Here is a 22,959-nt window from a genome sequence, read left to right on the forward strand (position 1 = left end):
ATTTTCTAAAAATTGCACCTTCCAAAGCTTTCAGAGAACAGCATATTAAAAGTTGTTAATGCACACAGATGGATCTAAATTTCCCTTGGGGAGAAGCTGACTTAACTGCCATTTCAAGTTTTATATTCTTTCTCTAAACGAATGATTTCATTTAAATACAAAGGTCTTATTTTTTTGTGATGAAAATTCATCTGCTTCATGTAACTCTGCTGTATCCTGATTTATCATTGACTGTATTCTCTTTCAAGGAGAATATTCTTCTTATGCCATTATGCAAGAATCCTTATATTTCTTAGTCTTTGGCATTTTCTATTAATCTCACTCTATCTGTGTTCATGCTGTTTGGGTAAAATATTAGAAATATATAGTAGTTATATATTTGGATAAATACAATTGCAGAAATTAATGTATTCTGTCCACCTGAGTGAGCCTGTCTATTGCATGCCGTTAGCTGTGTGAAGGGACTCTCAGGGAGTTAAGAAGCATTTTCACTGGAGAGAGGGAGGATATTGGAACAGTTCTTTTTCCATTCTCCAGGAAAAAAGAACATATACAGTCTGTTAAAATAAATTTTAGAAACTGCTTTTGTAAAAGATGTAAATAAGCAAACTTTTCTTGTACAAATAAACACATTCATATATGCATGTATTGTGGACCCCAAGAAAGAAGGGCTCTTGGTGACTAACAGGGTTCAAATTTTAAAAGAGTCTAGCAGCCATTTCTACACAGGGGTCTCTCAAGCAAACTGCACTTCAAGGAGAAGCCTGCATGAACTACCTGCCTCTGTACTGAACTGCCTGCATGTTCTGTGCTTCTGTCATCTGAGCCAGACCTTATAAAGGAGCTCCTGGAATCCTATTCAACCAAACCAAAAGGACTTTATTCAACCAAAAGGACTGAGGCTTGCCCCATCCAACTGGAGCTGTGCAGCTATATCCCCTTCAGCATCGTCAATGACCAATCAGAGCAGAATAGTGCCTTTTGGACAAATGCAAACCTCGAGGATTTGGAGTCCTCATTTGCATGAGGACAAACCAATCAGGAAACAGGGGCAGGAACCTCTGTCTATATAAGCCAGCTCCCATGTGGCTCTGAGAGGGTGGTTTTCCTTTCCACTGAGCACTGTGTTTCCTCAGCTGAGCTGAAACACTGAGGATGTCTTGTCGGAGCAGAGCAGAGTGGACCAGTGTGGGCCAGAGCAGACTGGCACAGAAGAGAGCAGACCAGACCAGACCAGATTGGTGAGGAGCAGAGCTATCTAGCCGGAAAGGGGTCTGGCCCCACGGCTGCCTCACAGCTGTGCTATTTTCACAATCAGGCTTTATCACAATTGAGCTGTTTTGCACTGAATAAAGTTTACTTCTTCACTGCACCCTAAATTGGGTGTTCCTGTTGGCATTGAATTGGCGGCAATGACCATCGATTAACAGTATATATAGTTGTAATTTATACATATATACATAATTTGAATTTATATAAATTACAACTCATATGTTATAATATTAATCTATGGGGTTATAGTTCATAAATATATTTTTATAGTACAAATACTTATAGTACATTGGAAGCCACTGTCCAGCAAGGATGTTTCCAGACAGACATGCAACCATCCATTTATAAACGATGTAAGTCAGTTTCCTTTGAGCAGCAGTGTGTGACCAGCACTGGGCTGACATAAAAGATGCTGATGCAAATAAATTTCTAGGCCCAGATGTGTTGAAATAAATTTCTAGGCCCAGGATCGAGCCTACCCTGTTTGGAATGCCATGTCAGCAAAGGGAAACTTAGATCACTTTTGTGCCCCTGTAAATGCTGGGCCTGACCATAACGGCAGGGTCTCTAGTTGGCCAGTCCCCAAAAGCCAAGCCAGCTCCAGGCTCTACACTTCTTTTCTGGTTCCTTCTCACTCCGCCAAGACTGACTGTGTGGATCCAGCTGACCAGAGATTTTTCTGTTTGTCTCTTTTTTGTTTTTTATTCTTTATCCTATAAAACCTTCCTGCCTTTCAGCCATTTTGCTGTTCTTAGATTGGAGACTGTTCACTTCATGAAGTGTTTGTATCACCAAAATTACCTTAATTATTTTTTTAATACAATTAAAAAAATTACTTTGTTGTTGTTCAATTACAGTTGTCTGCATTCCGCCCCCACTCCCCAGCCAAACCCACCTCCCTCCCTACTTCCACCCACCCCCTTGGTTTTGACCATGTGTCCTTTATAGTAGTTCCTGAAAACCCTTCTCCCCACTGTCCCCTATCCCCTCCCCTCTGGCTCTTGTTAGATTGTTCTTAATTTCAATGTCTCTGGTTATATTTTGTTTGCTTTTTTCTTTTTTTGATTATGTTCCAGTTAAAGGTGAGATCATATGGTATTTGTCCCTTACTGCCTGGCTTATTTCACTTTGCATAATGCTCTCCAGTTCCATCCATGCTGTTGCAAAGGGCAGGAGCTCCTTCTTTCTCTCTTCTGTGTAAAATTTCATTGTGTAAATGTACCATAGTTTTTTGATCCACTCATTTGCTGATGGGCACTCTTTTTGCCTTTTCATTACTTAATTGTTTTAAACAGATGTATATAAAAATACCTTCCAACTTAAGAAATTTGAACTTTGAGAGAAGATGACTCACCTGAGCAAGTTGGAAAATTTTAATGGCAAGAAATATGTGGAGGAGGGAGGAACCAGAGTGACTCTGAGTGCTGGGAAAGGCCTCACTGCGGATGTGCGGTTTTGATGGGCCCTGGGGGAAGTAGGAGGTTTCAGACAATGGCACTGTGTCCTGTGGCCAAGTGGGCATTTTAGGCTAGAGCTACAACAGGACCAAAGGCTTGGCGGTAAAATTTGACATGGAATGTGCAAAAAAAAAAAAGTCAAATGTTTAAAATGGACCAAAGCTAAGATGCCTGTTATAATTTGAGCTAATAAGTATCAAAATAATCCTATTTAGTTATTCTGAACAAATGTTCTTATTTTGAAGACAATTTTAATAATAATAGCTAACATTTTCCTAAGCCCTTTACACATAACTCAGTGAACTCTCATATTTCATCCTCCCTATTAGGTTGGTATTACTTTACCATATACCAAGTCACAGAGGAAGTAAAATCAGTCATTTTCATTTATTTCCATAAAATTTTAGGTTGTGCTATTTTCCTGTGACAATTTATTAATGTTGTAATAATCAAAAGAGATTTTAATATCAGTTGGAATGTTGACACTTCTGATGCTAAGTAACTTGTGCAGATGGTCTCCTTTAATTTCCCAAACTGACACTGAAACAGTGTGTGAGTCTCTGTACTTTGCACATTGAGCTCAGAGAAATTAAGTAACTTGTACTAATTCTGTTACTCTGAATTCTCTTTGCATTGTCAATAGAACAAAAAGTAGTCATTGGATTTTATGTTGCAAGTCAGTTCATAAGAAAATGGCACAGATACCCAACATACTAGTACTGATTAACATTTTAAAAACAAAAAAAAGTTCAAATAAATGGTAGGTTGAGTTTTAAACAATGCATACTAAAAATATTATTTTAAAAATTTGAGCATTTATTTTTAAAAAACATTCTTGAAATAGGATCTTTCTATACCTTTTTCATCATTATGAGGTATGTCTGGAAAAAATCCAGCCATTGTTAATGTAATGAGAATGATTTGCACAACTTTGATGTAATCCGGCAGCCAAGGAGAGTGGACTGGAATGTGCACGTGTGAACAATGACAACTTCACTGTACTGGTCAGTGGGGGAGGTAGACACCGTTGAGTGAGCATGTGTACTGTGTGGCCATTGCATTCAAAATGACTGAGTAGAGTAACGAGTCTGCATCAAATTTTGCATGAAGCTTGAAAATTCCTCCACAGAAACTATTCTGATAATTCAGAAGGCTGCAGCTATGGGCACCTTCATCATACAACCCACCTGCTTGTGTATCATATCTTATGAATAGTTTTTTTGTGAAACATAAAATCACCCAGGTGGCTCAGCCTCTTTACAGCCCAGATTGAGGCCCTGAGACTTTTGGCTTTTCCCCAAACTAAAATCACCTTTGAATGGGAAGAGATTTCAGACAGTCGATGAGATTTGGGAAAATATGACAGGGCAGCTGATGGAGACTGGGAGAACTGTGTGAGGTCCCAAAGTGCCTCGTTTGAAGGAGACCGAGGCATCATTGTCCTATGTACAATGTTTCTTGTATCTTCTTCAATATTTGTCTCTATTTTTCACATGACATGGCTGGATACCTTCTGGACAGACCTTGTATGAAATGAAATTCTCTGTAAAGATATTCTATTAAGCTAATGAAATTTATAGCATGCAATTATCTAATATCTGGATTATTCACAATTTCTGAAATAAACACAGATTCATAATTTCTCTTTATTAGCCTGGCCCAACAGGCACTTTTCTTTCTTCCACAAAGCCTTCTTGTGTGACAAAAGAGTCATGGACCTCACTCTTGGCTGGTCTAGGTTTCCTGAGGTCCTCTTGTCAAACTTCATCCAATTACATCATGCCTGGGCCACCACAACTAAATATTTTCCCATATGAGTTTGTGTTTTAAACTGAATTTTGTGTTTTAATTTAAATTTTAATCTAAATTTCAAATTCTTCTGTGTTCATATTTCCTGTTTTAGATTCTAAGCCACAGCACAAGCCTGTAGAGAGTGCCAGACAATGCTTAAGGCTGAATGGAAAACAAAAACAGAAAACAAGAAACCAAACATTTTCATGTAATAGCTACTCTAACGATTCAAATAACGATAGTGTTTTTCTAGGCTCCCCCTTTGCTAGCCTACCGACAATAAACATTTTCATAAAATGAAAGAATCAGTAGCTACCCTCTTGAGAGTAAAGTACTTACTACTTGTGAAATTACATGAACAGATCAATAAGAACTCAGTCAAACATTATATTGTATATGATAAAAACACAGAACATAAAGTTTAGTTTAACACTTTGAGTCTTTTAATTTTTTTCCTTAGAAAACTCAGAAGGGCAACAAAGAGAACTATGACCTTGTGTATGATAGAAATGGACCAAGAGAAGCTCAAGGGGAGAACCATGTGCACCAAAGGGACAACAACAAAAACAAAGAAAATGGGCAAATGCAATCATCCAGTCCGAAAAGTAAGCTCATCAGGCTTACACCAAGGTAAAAGCAGCAGTGTAAATGAGATAAAACTACAGCAAGGAGGCATAAAACACCTTGGCTTGGAAGGTTGGATTGGAAAACCTGTAATGAGAAGGTCTGGAGAGAAGTGCATGGAAGATGAAAAGAAACCAACTTCTCAGGATAAGACCAAGTGCAAACTAATTTAAATTCTTCCCCAAGTAGGCATAGACCAATGGGGAAATCACCCCCAAACCAAAGCTAATCTCCGTCCTCTTCTTGGGACTTATTTTTCTTATAAGAGCCCTTCTTCCATCCCATGGGAGACACATTAGAAATCCAGAACCCACAACCACTTATGCTATGGGGCCTTCTTTGCCATTTATTTTCCCTCAAAACTCATCTATCCTTAGTTTTTTCCTTATTATTCAAGCTAACTAAGTCTTACATATTTGTAATATATTTCATTTGATCAATGCTACACAAGTTTTGGTCTCCATATATAACAACTTCTTTGATTCCCCTAATAGACTATACTGGTCTGGAATTTAACCATGGCCTTCAGCTTTTTACCTTTCCAACTGTCTACTGGAGCGATTGTCTGTGTGTTGACTGTTTGGATAGGACAAGTCAGAAACATAATCGACAAAACTCTGGAGTGGGTCACTCAATATTTGAGGGGAAAGAGAAAACAGGTGAAAACCCCATTAGTCCTTTTGTTTTGACATTAGTCTTCAAATTGGAATCTCTGTCGTCCCTATGGTAAGATCCTATATTTCGATGCACATTTCCCAGTAAGATTGTGAAGAATGGTCTGAAGGTGACACTATACTGCTCAAATTGGAATTTCATAATGTAGGGTGAGAAAGGAGAGGGAGGGAGAGAAAAAGTGTGAAATTTTTTTCAAAAAAATTTTTTTTAAAGTTTACTAACTTTATTTAAAAATAAGTTTTAATTATGGAAAACTTAATACATGCCAATGAAGACAGAGTACTTTGGTGAATTCTCACATAATTATCACTGGGCTTCACAACTGTCGTCATGTGCAGTCTTGCTTCATCTAGACCCATGCTCATGCCTCACTCCCATGTGGTTTTGAAGCCAATTCTAGACATCTCAAAGATAAACATATTGCCATGATCATACTGAAAGCCATTAGTAATAATTCTCTACTAGGAAATTATTACTTTTAAAGAACGAGATGTGGAAAGAAAAGTTTAAATATGTCTAAATTTAAATATGACTTTTATTTGAAAACAGAAACACTCAAAAATTGATTTCCCACCTCAGGGATTAGATTTTTATATAAATACATGAGTTAGTGTGTGTTTTTCAAAAATGTGAAATTGTTAAATTAATCCTTTGTGGCATCATGGAATAGGATATGGAGTCTAAAATTATAAACCGTGTTCCCACTCTTTGACCTTCTGGACAAAGTTCCTTGGACAAGTCATTTAATCTCTTTGAGCCTTTCCTTCTCCATTTCTGGAATGGAAATATTATTTTATTATCATCACTACTTTTTAAAATTACTGTTGCTTCGGATTGTTGTTGTGAGAATGGGAAAGGACTTTGCAAACTACCCAAATAGTGTACAAAGACTACTGTAATAGTATAATAGTAATACGAATAAAAACAGTCAGCCTTTATTACAATGTACAAGGTACTGTTCTATGGACATCACATGTATTCATTCATTTAACCTTTATGGTAACTTTAAAAATTTTATTTATTATTTCTAGATTTATACCATTACTATCACTTTACAAAAGAGCAAACTGAGGCAGAGATATAAATGATGCACCCCAGGTTTCATGGCAGCGGCTGAATGCTGGAGGGTGGCACTCAGGCTGCCCGGCCGGGACTTGTCGGGGTAGCTGTGGTGCAGGGGACAGTGCTGGGCACGGGCTCAGAGACATGGGTTCATGGTGCTGCTGCCAGTTAACAGCTGTGCCACTCAGGGGCAGTCAGTTAAACTCTCTGAGTTAGAGTTTGTGCATTTGTTAAATAAATAAAGGAATAAATTATATCTATCTTACACTGTTCTTATGAGGGTTAAGTGTTCATGTATGTTAGCTCACCTGTTACAGTGTTTGGTTCATGGTAGATTTGATAAGTGTTGCTTTCTCATGTATTTATGCAATCTTTGTTTTTCACTCCCTAGTACTCCTGTCAAAGTGCTTGACTTAGACCAAGAGAGGGTTGATTTTCTTGGAAGGTTTCAGCCTCTGCAATTTTCAAATCTCCTAGTTCCTTCCTTTCCTTAATTTAATCACAGCATTTGGTTTCTTGAAGCTTATGGCTTCGTTAAGGAAATATTTGAAAATCAATTGTTTTATCACTTAATTGTAAAACATGAATGGAACTTATTAAAGCTAGTTCATAAAAGTTTAAATATAATTTAAATGGCAGGTTCACCCAGAGCATGTTAATGGTGGGATCACATTAAGTATCTGTGGTAAACGGGTCAGCAGCATGGACTCAGAGCACTGCGTGGGGTAACTTAGAACTGCTTAGGGGAAATCCTTAGTGTTAGAAGTTGGGAGAGCAGCCCACTTGCTCTGCTTCTACAAATATTTGAGATTATCCTCCTCAGGTTTCAATTTTCTATAAAATGGGATTTTTATACCTCTTTCCAGAAGGTGTTTTAAGGATCAAGTGATTTCCCCCTGTGATCCATGACAGTCAACAAGCACCTGGCCCTCAGGTTGGAGAAGAGAGGCCAGGCTATGAAGACGTGCTGTGGACTGAATGGTGGTAGGAGCTGGGGCCTCTGGGAAGTGATGAGGTCATGAGGGTGGAGCCCCCATGATAGGATTAGTTCCCTTATTAAAATACATATTTCTGTCTCTTTGCTCCCCAGCATGTGAGAACACAGCAAGAAGAGGCCTCTGTGAACCAGGAATTGGGGTGCTCAGCGGACACTGAACCTGACTATGTCTTGGTCTTGGACTTCCTACCTCTGGAACTGTGAGAAATAAATGTCTGCTATTTAGAAGCCACCCAGTCTGTGGTGTTTTGTGACAGCAGCTCGAATTAACTATGACAGGGTGTCACTGTAGTTCTGACAGGGAGAACAAAACAGGGTGAGAGTACAGGGGTCAAGCTATATGACTTCTGCATTTTTGACTAAAGAGAAATCATGTAATTTTGATTTACACAAAGGAAGAGGTAAAAACGTACAGGCTAAAATTGATGTTGTTCAGTTATCAAAAGTGAGAGGTAATCATATGCTCTGTGGTGTTTGGTACACAAACTAAAATGTTCAAAACCATTAAGAAAAATAATATAAATGGAGCCACTTTAGAGTGGAGCCAGAGCTGCCATCCCCGAGGAGCTGCCTTGCACATCGCAGCCTCAACCCTGTGGAATGCTGAAACGGGCAAAATGAGCTCGGGACTGGGCCTGAGCAACCTTGTGTCCCGAAGAACTGTTTGCAAGGATAACCAGAAAGCAGATATTGTGACTACTGGACTGATGACCACTGGACTGATAATTAGAAACATTGTTTAGAATTAGCATCGCCATGTTACATTATCTGCACCAATAACAATGTCTTTCTTCTATGGATGTCATCGTTCTCCTTTCCTTTCTTATAAATACCCATTGTCTTTGTCTCCTTATTAGAACATTATTTGGGCTCTTGACTTAGTGCTTTCCAAGTAGCTCTTCTTATTGCTCTCAAATAAATGCTTGTTGCTTCTCACTTTGAAAGACTTTTTTTAATTATTAAAATTAATTTTCTTTCTTTTTTAATTAAACATTTTTTAATTGTTATTCAATTACAGTTGTCTGCATTTTCTCTCCACCCCTCCACCCCACCCCAGCCAAACCCACCTCCCTCCCCCACCTCCACCCCCCACCTTGGTTTTGTCCATGTGTCCTTTATAGTAGTTCCTGAAAGACTTTTATTTTTAGGAAAATATATGAGCCATTTTGGAGAGCACGTGTGACAATGGCCATGACGAGTTGCAGGGGAGAAAATCAGCTTTGGGTTGACATGTTCTCTCTGTCTCCATAAAACAAACTTCCCGTTTGCAGCAGACTGGTATGGCCCTGTCCCCAGACCAGGAGAGTGTTGGGCTCATTTTATCTGCTGTTCAGAGTCCTTCCATAGAAGACTCCAGTGGACTGTGGTCCCCAGATGTGCTCAAGCCATGATGACCAGGTGTGTCTTAGCTCTGAGAGCACCTGTCTGATGGAATGGAATGGAATGGAGTAACCTCCTAACTTTCATGCTGGTGGAGGATGTGACCAGCAGATGGTGACAACATCTTCTTGAAATGTGGGACCTTGCCTCAAACTAGACCAACCTCGAAGATTACCGAAAACTGGGAGGCTTATGGCCTTAACTCTCATTTCATATTGAAAAGAACCACTAGGCTTTTATGCTATTAGGGAAACTAGAGGCCCTATTTTAAATCCCAGTTGATGACAAACATTGTTTTCTTAGTAGGAAGATGGCCCACTAATTAAGAACCAGACTACTCAGTTTACCATATGGTTTTTCACTTCATTTTCCTATTTTAAAAAATCTAAAGCCTATCCTCAGGGCTCTGAAAATGAACATTAACACAATAGAATATTATTTGTCAAATGACATAGGATGTCACAAGCCACAGGGTGGGCTGTGTGTATTCCTGTTAGATTTTCTGTCCAGGTGGATTTTGTGTGCCACTGGACACAACATGAGCAATTGTGAGCCTCATGGGGAAGCCACAGGCTTCACTTAAAAACAAAAGAACAGCAGAAACAAAAACAGTAAAAACAAACAGGAAATAAATGGTGGTATCCCCACCATATGAATAAATTGTCTCCCACAAAAACTGGTAACTTGCTGAGTTCCCATTGTGGGGCCAAGCGAGGAATGGGGAAGTACTCATAAAAGTAATATTTACAGGGTTTTTATTAAGAAGATGTTTCATAATCCACAGAAACATTCTGGGGGAGTGGTGCATGCCTTGTCAGCTCCCCAGTTTCTGACCACCCAGGAGCCCCTGCTCAGCTAACCAGCAGCTCCAGCGTGGCCCAGCTGTCCCTCCTTACCTGTGTCTTGTCTTCCCCAAGCCATGTGGGTGACTGTGACACCCACATCACATACCACGCAATCATAAAGCCTAACACAAAGCTCCTGGGAGAGCGAGCGCCTGAGAGAAGGCGCTGGGTCTGCGCTGGGCTCGTGCACGGCCTTATACAGGAGAGAATGGGGTATTTCAGCCTTTGACAGCTGCCTCTGTCTTTGATCTTGACATCGATGTGGAGAAGACAAAACCTGTCTCACCTGAAGTGCCCCCTTTATTTCCAGGAACAGTTTGCCCCATGTACTATTGTCAATAACTCACGTTCTCACACTTGCCTACGACTCTGCCTTCATTCGTTGCTTCCTTTTGGCCAGTATCCTTTCATTTCTCATCTTTCATACATGGATCCTGTGCCCCACCCTCATCATCAATATTATCCAGCTTCCTGCCTTCGCTGTGTTTGCATGCTTAGTTTATCCTAATGTAAAAAATTAAAAAGTTACATTCCATCGATCCTCTCCCAAACTTCTCCCGTGACTTCTATTTCTTCTCATTTATCGCCTTCTGTGACCCTCTACACTAGCAGTTCAAACTGCTCTATGAAGGAGTCTTAGAGGAGAAATCAGATTCTTATCCAAAGAGAATTCCCAATAGAGAAGCCTAATGGAGCACACATAAAATTAGGTCCTTGTTAGCAGAAATTAAAGGCATTATACAGAAAGAGGGGACTTAGTGACCTAGCCCTGGGTGTTTTTGTGCAAAGTAGTTCCCACAAGATTGAAATGTAGCCAGTATCTCCAGGTCTAATTTCATTTCTATTAGGCACTCAGAGGCTAAATTAAGAACTTTACGGATCCCTAATTTAGATAAACCCTTAACTATTAACCTCCAATAATGTCATCATTTCACTGAGTAGAAGAGAAAACATGTGGGTGAGTTCAATTAGCCAAGGGCGTGGATGCGGAGGCCTCTGCATTCTAATTGCGTCTCACCGACCTTGATGGACGAGGTCTGCTGGGAAGAGGGCTCACGGCTCTGACGACTGTTCTGGAAGTGGATGGGGCTTTGCCATTCTGCAAAGAGCTTTCAGTGGAGCATCTGTACTGAGTACACAGGTGAGGAGGGCAAGGGAAAAAGGCCTGTCTCTTCACGGTGAGGAAAGAATGCTTTACGCAAAGGAATGATTCTAGTTATAAGCCCATTTCTTCTCCTGCCCTTAAATATTGGTGATGAGGAGAACCAAGATGGCGGCATAGGTGGACACACTGAGCCTCCTTGCACAACCAGAACTGATAGAGAATCAAACGGCAAGGGGGTCCGACACCAAGAAAATAAAAAATAAACATTCATCCAGACCGGTAGGAGGAGCAGAGACGGGCACTGGTGTGGAGAGGACTCGCGTGGCCGTGGCGGGACCGAGACTGGCGGAGTGTGGGATGAACGGCGCAGGCAGTCCAAGCACTAGCAGACCCTGCGGCCCCACATTCACGCACAGATAAACCGGACAAACGGTGGGGAGCAGAGCAGACCGCATGACCCAGGGCTCAAGCTCAGGGAAATGAAGCCTCAAACCTCTGATTGAGAATGCCCGTGGGGGTTGGGGCAGCAGCAGGAGAGACTCCCAGCCTCACGGGAGGGGTCGTTGGAGAGACCCACAGGGGCCTAGAGTGTGCACAAGCCCACCCACTCGGGAACCAGCACCAGAGGAGCCCAGTTTGATTGTGGGTATCGGAGTGAAAGATTGAAATCCGGAGGGGAGTGAAGCAGGAGCCATTGCTCCCTCTGGGCCCCTCCCCCACGTACAGCAACACAGCACAGCAACCAGCGTTACCCCGCCCCAGTGAACACCTAAGGCTCCGCCCCTTAAAGTAACAGATGCGCCAAGACAAAAAAAAAGAAAAAACAATGGCCCAAATGACAGAACACTTCAAAGCTCCAGAAAAAAATACAACTAAGCGAGGAAGAGATAGCCAACCTATTGGATGCACAGTTCAAAACACTGGTTATCAAGATGCTCACAGAATTGGTTGAATCTGTTTGAAAACCAGATGAAAAAATGAAGCCTATGCTAAGAGAAACAAAGGAAAATGTACAGGGAACCAATAGTGATGCGAAGGAAACTGGGACTCAAATCAACAGTGTGGACCAGAAGGAAGAAACGTCCAACCAGAAAATAATGAAGAAACAAGAATTCAGAAAAATGGGGAGAGGCTTAGGAACCTCCAGGACATCTTGAAACGTTCCAACATCCGAATTATAGGGGTGCCAGAAGGAGAAGAGGAAGAACAAAAAATTGAAAACTTATTTGAACAAATAATGAAGGAGAACTTCCCTAATCTGGCAAAGGAAAGAGACTTCCGGGAAGTCCAGGAAGCTCAGAGAGTCCCAAAGAAGCTAGACCCAAGGAGGAACACACCAAGGCACATCATAATTACATTACCCAAGATTAAACACAAGGACCTACATCCAAGATTACTGTATCCAGCAAAGCTATCATTTAGAATGGAAGGGAAGATCAAGTGCTTCTCAGATAAGGTCAAGTTAAAGAAGTTCATCATCACCAAGCCCTTATTATATGAAATGTTAAAGGGAGTTACCTAAGAAAAAGAAGATAAAAAATAGGAACAGTAAAAATGACAGCAAACTCACAGTTATTAACGATCACACCTAAAACAAAAACAAGAGCAAACTAGGCAAACAACTAAGACAGGAACAGAACCATAGAGATGGAGATCACATGGAGGGTTGTCAATAGGGGAGTGGGAGGGGGAGAGGGGGGGAAAGGTACAGAGAATAAGTAGCATAGGTGATAGGTGGAAAATAGACAGGGGGAGGGTAAGAATATTGTAGGAAATGTAGAAGCCAAAGAACTTATAAGTATGACCCATGGACATGAACTATAGGGGGGGAATGTGGGAGGGAGGAGGTGGGCAGGATGGAGTGGAGTTGGGGGGGAATGGGACAACTGTAATAGCATTATCAATAAGTATATTTAAAAAAAATATTGGTGATGAGCCAATACCTGGATGTGGCCCCTAGGGCTCAACACACCGAGGACCCTGGGTGATAGTACAGAGCTAGCCTCAGTTGTCCTGCCTGAGAGACCAGGATGTGCGGTGGTCATCTGCCACCCTGTCCGTCGCTGGTCAAGGGCTGCTGAGTGGGTGGGTTAGGGGGTGTTATCCCCCTGGAGCCTCTAGCTGGTCTGTCCTAAATGGCCAGATAAAGTTCACACAGAGTCAGAGATTCTTACAGAAGAGGTTACTGATTGTGTCTTCCATGTGTTCTCACAACACTCTTCTAGAAAAGCAAAAAAAAGTTTGTGTTTGAGAAAAATTTGGAAAACGACTATGTTCTTACCTCTTGGAGAGTCTCCACATTTTTTTGTTAAAGGCTTTGAGAAGTGCTGCAGTGAAGAAAGAGAAACCTAACGTGGTTAACTTTATTTAACTAGTATTTTCTGAAAAGAGTTCATGACAGAACACTTTATTTTTTCAGGGAACACCTAGCAATTACATACAATGCTACCTGAAATGATAAATTAGTGATCCAGGTAAAAGTGACCTTACGCTTTTTGTGTGAGACACAGAGTTCATGTGAACCAGACCTAGTAGGAATTTTTGTCCTCAAGAAAGGAGAAAACACTGAATGTGGCCTTTGCTCAGAAGGGACACTGCCATCCTGACTGTCAGCGCTCACAAGGCCACACGAGGTTCATAGTCGGAGCTGAAGTGGAGCGGACTCCTGGGTTCACACACAGCTGGAGCCATGATTGAGCCAGGAGCAGATGTGCCTGACAAGAAGGGCACATGTTTGCACATGGAAGGAACACATCCACAGGAGGAGGGGACATGCCTGACGAGGAGGGCAGCTGCAGACATGTGTGAAGAGCCCAGTGGGATGTGAGATCATTACAGGGAGACATGCTGTAAAATCAGCACTGTTTTCTCTTTCATAGGTGAGAAGGATGGGAAACTTGGGCATTTTTCTTACAGACTTATGGAGGGAAATGATTATGGATTTTTTATTTTTCAGCAAGGGTCACAGATGATCTCAGCTGTTTGTTAAAAAAAAAAAAAACAGGTGCATAAAAAACAGGATGAAATAACAAACCTGGACTCACAGGCATTGGGAGAGCTGAGGTCCAGGCTCCCCTGCTGAGGGCTGTGCCCCGGCTGTTAGAGACAGGTGCCTGGCCTGTGCCTTCTTCAGAGTCAGAGTCTCTGCCTCCGTCAGCCAACTAAGTTTGCTTTAATCTGTGGTGATAACTTTCTAGCAGCAGAAACCCGGTGGCATGATGACTTAGCAAATCCAAGCAGATAATAGATGTGAAAGCGCTGGCCCGTTGTGACACATCCAATAAATCTAACCATGTCCGCAGAAATTACATCTGTGTCCCATGTCTGAATACGGGAGCGGAAATAGTCTGACCATTTTGCTCTTGCCAGGCTTTCCTAGTTTTCTTTTTCAGCCTAAAGAATTTCCAGGGATTGAAAGTTGATGACAGTGGTTCTCAGAAGTAAGCCTGCTTCTGAGTCACCTGTAAGGCTTGCGTGCCACCCCCTACCCACGCTCAGAGTGTCTGATGAAATAGGGCTGGGGTGGACCTCAGAATCCGCACTGCTGCAAGTCCGAGGTGATGCTGGCACTGCTGGTCAGGACCACACTTTGAGAATCACTGGCCTGTACTATCTTGGCTGTTACCTCAGAGGGTGGACATGAAGCTCCAGCCCCTGTTTCCCCACAGGAATACCAGGCAAACAGCACTAACTAAAATAGCTGCAGAACCAGTCCAGGCCTATGGCAACCAAGCAAATCCCCACATTCCCGGAAAGCCACACTTATGGCTATAGGTATAAAATGGTCAAAAAAATGGGCAAAGAACTTGAATAGACATTTCTCCAAAGAACATATATAAATGGTCATTAACCGCACAGAAAAATGCTCAGTGTCACTAATCATTTGGAAAATGGGGATCAAAACAATGACAAGATACTGCCTACTACCCACTAGGATGGACACTGTCATGAAAGGAAAATAAGAAGTGTTGGGGAGGATGTGGAGAAATTGGAAGCCTTGTGCACTGTTGGTGGGAATGTAAATTGGCGCAGCTGCAGTGGAAAGCAGTATGGAGGTCCCTCAAAAAATGAAACAGAATTACCATATGGTTTAGCAATTCCATTTCTAACTATATACTCAATAGAACTGAAAGCAAGGACTCTAAGAGATGCTTGCATACCTGTGTTCATAGCAGCATTAACTACAACAGCCAGAAGTTGGAAGCACCCCTCATGCTGTATTTATGGATGAATGGATGAACAAAACGTGGTCTATACACAATGAAATAAGCCTTATAAACAAGGAATTTCTGACACATGCTACAATATGGATGAAACTAGAGGACATTATGCTAAATGAAGTCAGCCAGACACGAAAGAGAAAATACTGCAAGTCTCCACTTATATGAGGTGCTTCGGCTAGTCAAAATCATAGAGGCAGAAGGAAGGACGGTGCCATGAGATGAGGGGAGGAGATGTGGGGAGTTAATGTTTAATGCGGACAGAGTTTCAGTTTGGGAAGATGCAAGGAGCTCTGTGGGTGGATATGGTGATGGTTGTACAGCAGTGACTGTACTTAATGCCACTGAACTGTACCCTTAAAGATGGTTTAAGATGTAACTTCTATGTTATATGTATTTTAAAACCATTTAAAAAAATAAAGAAAAGAGAGATGACCCTGGTAAGGCCAAGCTTTAAGAGGGATTCCTTCTTGTCCCTTAATATTTACAGGACTTCAGACTATTCCATGTGGATTTTTTAACAATGACCAGCTACAGAGGAAGTTCTAAATGAAGTCAATCACATCATAGAAATTTGTTTACAAAATTCAGTACTGGCATCAAATTCCTCAAGGGCTTTTTTTTCCTCCATGGAAAGAGTGAATACCTTGTTACTGAATGGTGTGCTGTTGACAGGTACGATTTATTTACAAGCAAACCCTGAGTCCTGCTACATGCACAAAGAACCCACAGATGTTTGTAGTCAGGGCTGCAGGTGAGAAGAAGACAGTTTATAAGGGAGCAGATGCTCCCCTGTTCTTTTGCCAGATGCAAATCAAACACCACCTGGGAGAAGTTTAATGATTTGATATGTATTTAAAAATAGTCACTCCCTGAATTTAAAATGTTAATTTATAATGACTTTGATGAGCAAAATAATTAGGAAATATAGATTTACTAATGTAGGGTGCCAGGTAATTCAGACTAGGATAATATCGAATTACTTGCGTATCTCTGGATTAAGCAGCTAGATATAAGTAAACAAAAATGAAAAATAAACTTAACAAAAAAGGAAACAGAGCAATGATTGAATCATAATGCATAGATAAAAGCAACTTGACAATTTTTTAAACTCTAGTCAGGATTAACACTATATTTGGGTGTTGCCTTCTTATTCTTAAAAGAAGATTTAATGTAATGGAGCCATTTTTAATAGAATCAGAAAAGCTTTCTTATTGGGATTAACATTTAAAAAAATTAATATTCTTAGTAATTTTTTTTAGGGAATTGGGTCATTTATAATTGTCAGTTTTCAAATTTCTTAATGAAAACAAACCTAATTCATCCAACTATAGATTTATTTTCAGGGTGTTAATTTACTAAAAGAAAGCAATATTCACATATGAAAACTAACCACATTCTCAACCATAATCACACAGACATATCATACATAAATGAAAATAAAATAACACATGCTTTTAAGCTAAAACAGTTTTTTTTGATATGTGTCATTTAAAAGGATTATACCAGTTCTAATGTTGATCAACTCATTCACAAATGAATGGGGGCAAAGTTTCATTCTTAATAGGATATTCAGAATAAATAGTTTTATTAAATATATAATTCCATGCAAAACTAAATATTTCAAATCAAGGAAACATACCCTTCATCTAATTTGCCCAGGTAGATGAATAGAGAGAGAGAGAGAGAGAGAGAGAGAGAGAGAGAGAGAGAGAGAATCTTAGAGAGAGAGAGAGAGTCTTAGAGAAGCTGTTTGCACTTTATGACTGGTGGGGACAGGAGCCAGTCCAGTTCCCAGTCCCTGCGAACAGCACTGGAGCCAAGTAAAACCACCCTTGTTGCTTTTTCTGGAAAATACCTGATCCTGGGAACCAACTAAACAGCTAATTTACCACATCAGAAGCTTGCTCACCGAGACTCAGTCCCAGACCATTGCCTGGTGGTCCCCACCAATCTACAGTGATATCGTGAGCCCTACCTCCTCCCAACAGTTCACTGCTCACAAGGTCTGCATTAGTCTCCCTTCCCAAGTCCAAACACTCTCAATAGCCCCTCAGTTTCCCACTGCGAGATACCACTGAGGCTCTATCGGGGAGGCACTCTCCCTGCTACTAATAGAGTTAGCTTCCTCTTGTCAACAGATCAGCCCGGAGGGCTTTTTGGGGAGTTAATACTCGGCACTATTAATCAGCAAGGTGAACTCAAGACTTTTGGTGGTTGGTAAAAAAAAGTCACTAGTTGCCCTTTCTTTGTCTCTCCCTCCCCGCAACATTACCTATTTAACCTTTTACTTTTTTTGGGTGAAATGAGAGACTGAGACTTCTTTAGAAAAAAATAGGATCTTTTGATTGCTTAAGAAGGATCAATTTCTTTTCTTGAAAAGAGATTGCATCTCATGATCTCCTAGGACAGATTTAACTCTAAATAATACCCTTTGCCTGAAAAAAATAAAACCAATCAAAAACTACAAAAAGATTTTATGAGAATAATTTTTTGGCCACTGAAATAAAAAAATAAATTTAGAAAGATGTAAGACCCAGCTTTGCTGTAAAAGATTAATAACCATGAGGGCTGATTAGAGTTGTGGAAATAAACAATTATTAGGAGTGCTGAGCCCAGAAACCCAATTCTGGAGCGATTTGGAGTTAGTTAGGATGAGCAATCATGGCTGACTTCCCATGTCAGGTTCTCTTTATGGTGCTGAGGCCTCTTCCAGCCGGGGACGGAAGACACACTTCATTAACCCACACATATAAAAGCATCTTGCTGCCTCTGCGGGTCTCTGCTATGCCTCTAATATATACACTAATATCTGTATATCTGAATCTCACAAGGCTCCATAGGAAGGACAGCGTATGTATGCAATGGAATTTCTTCCAAATACTTCTCATCTACAAAGCATGTACTTCGTCTCCAACCCACAGTTGCCATAAATCTTCTGGCAGCAGTTAAGTTGCTAAGTAAATGAGGAAGAGTCCCCCTGGACAGTAAGCCTTTGGAGTCCCACACAGACCCATCTCTTCCCTGATGGAACGATGAATCTAGGAAATTAGCTCCTCTAACTTTTTGTTATTAATTAGTACATGTTTTTATGACTAACGAAAACAGTGAAGAAAAGGAAGCCAAGAACTCAGTCCCCACACAAGAAGTGATAGTGGCCTTTTGTTATTCAGTGTGCCCAAGAGAAGCTGTTCATCTCAGGGTTGGAGGCCCCCCAAGGACGGAGCCCCTCCTTCTCTGTTTTGATGTCCATCGTTTGTAACCATGGCACCCTCGGTTCTGGGATGCCAACTCTCTCAGCAGTGCTCCGTGTCACCATGTGTGCTGCATTTGTCCTCTGCTGGCTCAGTCACTCCGCTGCTCATGCTCCCTTTACAGCCTGATTTTATTCCATATTAAAGGATGAACTGTGTCCGCCCAGACTCCTATGTTGAATCCTAACCCTGGGACCTCAGAATGTAATTGGAGATGGGGTCTTTTAAGAGGTAATTAAGGTAAAATGGGGTCATTGGGGTGGGCCCTGATCTAATCTGATGTCTTTAAAAGTAGAGGAAATTAGGACTCAGGCACACACAGAAGGACAGCCATTTAAGGACACAGGAAGAAGAGGGCTGTCTACACACCAAGCAGAGAGGCCTAGGAGAAACTAGCCCTGCCTGCACCTTCATCTGAGACTTTCTGCCTCCACACTGTGAGACAGTAAATTTCTCTTGTTTAAGATGCCCCATCTGTGGTACTTGTTATAGAAGCTTGAGCTGGCTCAGACACTCCAGGGAGACTTTCTGAATGCATGGTCCTGACCACTGACCACTGTCCTTTGCAAATAGTTTTCCATGAATGATATTTTTTCTGAATGATTCTTCCCCATTCTCTACCCACAGAGAAACTTTGTCTGTGCTCAGTGTATTTAATCTATCAAAATGACAGCAGCATCTTGTCTCGTCCCTTCCTAAAAAATCCCACCATCCCCTTAGTGGCTCACATCACAGCACCAGATACACTCTGTCTCCGTGCTCAGAGCTTTGACTGGCAAGCATGGCCTTACCTCCACACGGTCTGCCTTCTCCTCACTCTTGCAGCTCATAGTCTATAAATACTTAAGTGACCAGAGTTCCCATATAAAAGAACCTCATGGCGAAAGCTTTCGTATCTAGCAATTCATATAATCATGCTGTAATACATAGATTTTAAAAATTAATATTAGATACACTTAAAATGGGATAAATCCAATACTCAGTGGACCAGATATGAAGAAGAGACACTTACTGCAAGTCTATCTGAGGTCAGGGAACTCACAAGCTATCAGTATCTTTAAAAAATCCCTCTTAAAAACATACTTTTTCCTCACCAGGGCAAATTCTTTTTAAAATAACTACAGGCAGGGAAAGAAGTAGATAAATGGCCCCTAGACTTTCTCCATTCTCATTTGGTGAGAAATAAATTGTCCAATGGCATGATGAAAGGACTAGAGTTAATTCTCATTTCCTTACCCCAGGAGGAACTATAATCACAGTGACCGTATTCTTTGAACTGTGCACGAGGACAGTCAGCCTGACAAGAACACGTGGACTTACAAAGACAATGGGATGAGGTATTTGAAATGGAAGATGTACCATGGAACCAAAGCTCTCCTGAGCAGCCCTGTCACGAAATCACTTGGTTTGGAGGCATTTTTCATGGTGTCTTTACTAGAACACTTCTTTGTGGAGGTTTGAAGCATAAAACTTTTGCTGAAGTGGTTTCCTCATATCCCACCCACAACATACAGCCGATTCTGATTTCAAAGAAGGGAATGCAGTTGAGTCGAAGACTGTCTTGGTGAAGATAATCCAAAACAACAGAATATATTATGTTCAAATTAGCATGTAAATTTGGCTGGATGGGAAGTGGGGCCACTGGGGTGGGTGGGAGGCACTGAGTGGGGGCCTAAATAAGGTCCTGAACCTGGGGCGGGGGCTCAGGGTAGGTTTGTGAGCCATTGAGAGGGTCTCAGTGTCTGCCAATGGGTGAGGAGTAGAATTGGGGTACTGGAGATGACATCTGCTCCTGAGTTGAAGGAATGGGTGGTGGGGGAGCTGCTCTGGGCAGGTCAGGGTGACCATCGAGTTTAGTGGATGCTTTAGTCAAAGCTTTTGTCACATGGTCACCTGTATGTGATCCTCATTGGAGGCAGACCTGCCTCTGGCTCAGGGCCTGGCAGAGAGGCCATGTCATAAATGTTCAGGGTGTGAATCAGCTAATGGGAAACGTTCTGAGAGGACATGGTTGACAGTCCCAGCAGGTTCAAAGTCATCGGCTCTCCCGCTGAGGGCAGTTAACCTGGACTTAATACATGTGTGTATTCATAACAATAATAAGTCATTTTTTGTCTGATTAGTAAAATGTCTTCATTGTTTTCTAGTGTAGACAACCAACCAACCTTCTGTTTTATTTTTTACAATAGGCCAGAATGAGTGTGTCTGAACTTATGTGGGTGAAAGAATTTTTGAAACAGACCTAGTTTAGATGCAACATAAATAAATTGGATTTCATTAAGATTAAAAACGTAGGTTTTTTTGACTTGTACTTTTAAGAGCATAAAAAGACAAGCCACAGGCAGGGAGAAAATACTTGCAAATCACAGATTCAACATAGAACCAGTGCCCAGAATATACAAAGAGCTCTCAAACTCGATACCAAGAAAATGAATAACCCCATAAAAATACAGAAAGGATTTGAACAGACACTTTGCTAAAGAAGGAACCAGAGGGAAAATAAATACAGAAGAAGATCATCAATGTCATAAGCCATCAGGGAAATGCAAATTAAAATAAAATGAAAATGAAAATGAAACCTCCCCACATCTAGGAGAACAGCTAAGCCACGTCAGACTGACAACAGCAAGTACTGTCGAGGGCGTGGGAACTTTCTGAACCAGCACAGGACTTTGGCAAAGAGTTCGGTTGCTTTTTGATGAAGTTAAAGCTGGCCCTCTCCATGTGACCCAGCAGTGCCAAGCCTTGATGATCACCCAAACGATGTGAAAATGTCTCTTCACACAAGAACCTGTGCATGACTATTTGTGGCAGCTTTGCTCATCATTGTCCCAAATTGGACACCATTCTAACGTGTTTAAATTAGTGAGAATGGATAAATAAATACCTCACACCTCTAATGAGATATACAACTCAGTAATGAAAAGGAAAGCAAAGAGCTGATATTGAGTCTCAGACGCCTTGTTCTCAGGACAGTCCAGGCTCTCTGGTCACCTGCAGCGTGATTCCATTTGTAACATCCTAGAAGAGGCAACGTTACAGGGACAGGAGACAGATCAGTGGTTTGGACTGGGGGCAGGATTTGCTTGCAAAGGGCCATGAGGGGATATTTCTGGGGTGAACAAATTATTTTATATTTTGATGGTGCTTTTAAGACTGTAAGTGCTTGTCAAAACTTGTAAGACTGTACACTAATAGGAGTGAATTTCACTGTGCATTAGTTATATCTCAATTGATCTGATTAAAAAAAATCAGCTAAGGTGAAAGAAGCAGCCATGGCTTTTCTTTTTCTTTTTCTTTTTGATTTGGAAATATCAAAAAAGGACTTGCACCCTCCCATTTCCCTCCCTTGAATACTCGAAACAAGAGCTTTCCTGCCTTTCTTGTTAAACATTTGGTTTAATTGTGGCTTGATAATCTCTGTCTCTACCCTGTAAACAGTAATATGAGTGGAGCCACTGTAAAATGCAGCTGGAGCTGCTATCCCAGAGGAACTGCCTCGCACATCCCATACCTGATACCGTGGGTTGTTAAAACAAAGCAAAATAACCTTTGTAATGTGCCCCAAAGAACTGTGTGCAAAGTTAGCAAGAAAGCAGATATTATGACTGCTGAACTGATGACCACTGGACTGAAAATTAAAAACATTGTTTAGAATTAGCATCGTTATGTTGTGTTACCTGCACCAATAGCAACGCCTTCCTTCTATGGATGTGCTTGTCCCCCTTCACTTTCTTATAAATACCCCTGGCCTTTGTCTCCTAATCTGACCATTATTGGGGCTTCTGCCTGAATCAGTGCTTCCCAATAGCTATTCTTACTGCTCTCAAGTAAATGCTTGTTGCCTCTCACTTTGAAAGGTCTTTTATTTTCAAGTTAACAACTTTCATAGCACCCCAAGGAGAACCGTGCCCAGTGGCTTAACAGGAAGGCCCAGGAGGAAAAATCCACAAAAACAATGGGTTTATAGACACAGATGGAGAACAGACAGTGGGAAAACACATTCCTGTCTTTTTTCTGTTAATTTTTAGTGATAAGAAAGGAATAACCAGGATGAGCCTTGAGGGCATTATGCTATGTAAAAATCAGCCAGTCAAGAAGGACAAATACTGTCTAATTCCACTCACAGGAGGTCCTTGGAGGAGTCAAATTCATAGTCTGAAAGCAGGATGGTGGGTGCCAGAGGCTGGGGTAGGGGGCTGGGGGTTTGTGTTTAATGGGGACAGTTCCATTGTGGGGAGATTAGAAGAGTTCTGGATGTAAGGTGGTGGTGGCTG

At 41.2% G+C, this 22,959-nt stretch overlaps 1 protein-coding gene across 1 annotated transcript in view; it reads right to left on the reverse strand.

Moving 5' to 3' along the window:
• Positions 1–22,959, reverse strand: part of ADARB2 (adenosine deaminase RNA specific B2 (inactive)) — a 430,916-nt gene that overhangs the window by 183,055 nt on the left and 224,902 nt on the right. The window lies entirely within an intron of this gene.

The sequence above is a fragment of the Desmodus rotundus genome, chromosome 4 (assembly GCF_022682495.2).
Source record: "Desmodus rotundus isolate HL8 chromosome 4, HLdesRot8A.1, whole genome shotgun sequence".
In the NCBI taxonomy this organism is placed as follows: domain Eukaryota; kingdom Metazoa; phylum Chordata; class Mammalia; order Chiroptera; family Phyllostomidae; genus Desmodus; species Desmodus rotundus.